The 3,837-nt window shown below is 47.7% G+C and overlaps 1 pseudogene; it reads right to left on the reverse strand.

Annotated features, from left to right (window-relative positions):
- Window positions 1-1,844: 1,844 nt before the first annotated feature.
- On the reverse strand, window positions 1,845-3,355 carry LOC473808 (melanoma-associated antigen C2-like; annotated as a pseudogene).
- Window positions 3,356-3,837: the final 482 nt, after the last annotated feature.

Genomic DNA, 3,837 nt, shown 5'->3' on the forward strand with positions numbered 1-3,837 from the left:
CTTCATTAATATACCTCAGGGCATTTTCTTTCTAAAAGGATATATTGTATCATTCAAGAAAGGAGAGGCTTCCACAACTGAATGCAACTCAAAGATTATAGATTTTAAGTTAAGGACCAACTCCTTTTCACCTTCCCCACTGATCATCCATCCAAACCACTAGTTTTATTTAAGCTCCACGAGAAATCTAGACCTTGCTTAGACTTGTCCACATTACATTCAAAGGAACCCAACTAAAAGTCCTGTCAATGGAATGGGCTTGGGCTCTCCCAGGCCTGGCAAATGAGTGCCAGCCTAGAGGCTTCTGAGCACCACATCAAGGAATTATCACCACATTTCTCAGGAAAACTTGCAGATGATGGGTATCAATCACCTAGTCCTTGCACTGTGTTCAGGCTCACCAGTTACAGAGCCACAGAACACCTTCCATGCCTTCCCCAGGTGGAGACTCCTCTCTGCTTCATCCTCCACCCAGAGGGAACCACTCAAGTGGTTTTCCATTCCAGGCTTTTCTCTCACCTTCTGAGGGTCTGGGCCCTGCCACCACCCAGCTTCATGACAATCAGCCCCCACAGAACCACCTGCAGTTTCCTGAAGCCCCAAACTGCCTTAGCTCAGGGACTTTTTACTTGAAGGCCCCAACTAAAGTCTCATGTCCCCACTGTTTAAACTCATTCTTTAGATCATAGAGAAAATCTTACCCTTCCTGATATGGCTTCTGAACCTAGACTTTATCGTGTTATGGTAGGAATAAACCTTTTTTTGATAGTATCCCCACTAAGAACAGTGCTTTCCACAAGCAAATGCTGAAGTAACGTTCAGCAAGTGAAGGAGTCAGTGGTGCTTTTATTTATTAGAGATTTAAATTCGGCCAGGCGCCGTGGCTCACGCCTGTAATCCTAGCACTTTGGGAGGCCGAGACGGGCAGATCACGAGGTCAGGAGATCGAGACCATCCTGGCTAACACGGTGAAACCCCGTCTCTACTAAAAATACAAAAAAATTAGCCGGCCGTGGTGGCGGGCGCCTGTAGTCCCAGCTACTCTGGAGGCTACGGCAGGAGAATGGCGTGAACCCGGGAGGCGGAGCTTGCAGTGAGCCGAGATCGCGCCACTGCACGCCAGCCTGGGCGACAGAGCCAGACTCCGTCTCAAAAAAAACCAAAAAAAAAAAAAAAAAAAAATTAAATTCTGCTACTTTCTTGAATAAGCCAAACAAACCCAGATATATAGCTTTAATTGTCTAGAACAACACAATAAGGAGGATGAGGAATGTCAAAAATTAACAATCCTTTATTTTGTTCCATGATTTAAATACCGAGTTCTTTCACATTTCAAAGAAAATTCCAATCCAATCCCGACACCACATTCTACTGTTCCAGATCATAAGAGAGAAGGTTTTCAATTTTTTTCCTTACAAACTATGAAATCCTTACTCTTAAACCAGATAAACAGCAGTACATGTGTGACGATTTTCATGAACTAAGATTCTGAAGTGAATTAAGCCAACCAAAAGGGGAAGCATTTGAAAAATACTGCCCCCCCCCCACACACAAAATGTTAAATTCTAAGTCACTCATATGAAACAGGAACACACAGAACACTGTGGTCCCTCCAGCTCCACTCTCGTCCTCCCCTGCCTAGAACCTTGACTGCCTTCTTCAAACACAGAGAGGGAATCTGCCTCAGACTTGACTCAGGACAGAAGTTGGTGGACATGATAGTGGGCTTGCATGGGCCATGGAAGTAGCCTCATCTGTGGTGTCAATGACGGCCTGGGCTCTGCCTTCCACATCTTTCAAAGCATCCATGTACCAGGATGGAAAGGAACTAGCAATGGTACTGTCTAGCTGCCCAAACACTCTAGGACTTTCGTCTTGCTGATTTCTGAACGGGCTCTTAGACCTCACAATAATTCATACTGTGGATGAGCATTGTAGGGCACCTCCCGGTACTCCAGATACTTTCTCTGCACCCAATCTATAGTGAGGAGCTCCCTGGGCTTCCCATAAATGAAGGGCTCCCTCCCAGCATACACCCCTATCGAATTCAGCACTTCCCAAATGACCTTCTCAGAGGCACAGCTGCCCTTTATGAAGACCACACTCAGAATAAGAATTAGGAGGTGGTTCTTGGACATTCCCTGGCCATCACTCAGCCTCCCCTGGTCGCAGAGTTCTACTGTGTTTTCAAAGACATAGGAATGGTTGTTGGTGTCCATCTCAGTCAGGGCAATGGCAAACATTAGTTCCATGAACTCATGAGCTTTCCTGAAGATCACAGGAAAGCAGTCCTTATACTTCTTGATGACAATCGTCAGCATCTCAGCCTTTGTGACAGGCTCCTTTATTTGATATTTGAGGAGAAGAAACTGCACCAACTCAGGCACCTTTTCATCCAGTGCATATGTGAGCAAGGATTCATTGTCTGACAAGGCATGCCATGTAGCTGCATCCTCCACTTTTTGCCTGCTGGACTCCTCATCCAATGGGCCTCACAAAGAGGAGAAAGAGCAGGAGCTCAGAGGTCTCTGGGTAGGATCATGAAGAGGAATCCTGGGAGCACTCTGGGGAAGAATTGGAAACCCAGCAGCAGGCATGTCCTTGTCCTCTGGAGCATCCAGAATCAGAGTAGAGAATGAGGAAGAGGAGGAGGAGGAAGAGCAGGAGGGGAATAAAAAGTGGAAAGAGGAAGAGGAAATGGAGGAGGCTTCCTCCTCCTCCTCTTCTGTGGAATCCTGTGCAGATTCTACCAAGACCTGTATCAGAATTGGGGTCTGGAAGTCTTGCTCAAAGTTGAGGCGGGGAAGGCTTGGGAAGAGAGGTGTGACGACTCTTGTTCAGAAGTAGCATCCTTTGAGCAGGGATGGGGAGGATGGGATCCCAGAGGCATGAGGGAGGGAGGGACAGTATGAGTGGCCTCAGCTGAGAAACTCACCCATGATGGCTCTGACAAAGGCCAACTTACAGCTCTTCTTCTCTTAAGGTGGTGCTCTAGGGCCTCACAGGTGTCCTGTCTTCATAAGGGGTTTGTTCCCTAGGAACCTGTAGGAGGATGTGAGACAGCACCTCGGGGCACAGATGGCAGGCAGAGCCCCAGACTCGGAAACTGGAAGTAGGTGGGTAGTGCCGGGTGCTTCGTGGTGGGAGGTCACTGTCCTTCCACAGAGTTCTCTTCTCGTTGAATGGCCAGCCCTGGGGTTCCTCCCTCTGCTTAACTGAAGCTGCCCTCCTCTGAGAAATAGTCCCCTCTGGCTGACTCCTAAAATGGAAGTCAGAAAGTTGTACATCTGGCATCCCTGATGTCCTCCAGAGCTGGCCGCAGGCACAGGGACAGGGGAGGGGCACTGTCATCCATGGGCATTCCCTTCCAACCTTCCTAGGGGCTGCGCCTGGACTCCTGAAACTGCCTGGGCTCCCTGCCTCTGGCCATCTGAGTCTTTCACCTCTGAATAAGCCCCTCCCATCCCTGAGACCTGCAAGGTAGAAGAGAGGGAGAATTGCATCCATCCACGGTGGGATTGGGCCTCCCAGGGCCTGTACTCCCTCCCTCTTCTGTCCAGACAGCAACCTTTCTTCTAAAATCCATTACAAATCCTTCCACTTTACTGCTGTGTGTGAAGTTAATATCAGCTCTCACCTAGCCTATGTCAAAGGCTTCCTTATTGTTGCTTCTTTTCTTATTCTTGTCCCAGAAAAACCCATCATCTGTTCAGCAGCCCAGGATCCTTTTAAAAATCCAATTCGTGATTTTTTTTTAATATACACATATCAGATTTAACTATGATGTGAAGTTATATGTGTTTTGGCAAATGCATTGAGTCCTACATCTACCTCCCA

Source organism: Pan troglodytes, chromosome X (genome assembly GCF_028858775.2).
Source record: "Pan troglodytes isolate AG18354 chromosome X, NHGRI_mPanTro3-v2.0_pri, whole genome shotgun sequence".
In the NCBI taxonomy this organism is placed as follows: Eukaryota; Metazoa; Chordata; class Mammalia; order Primates; family Hominidae; genus Pan; species Pan troglodytes.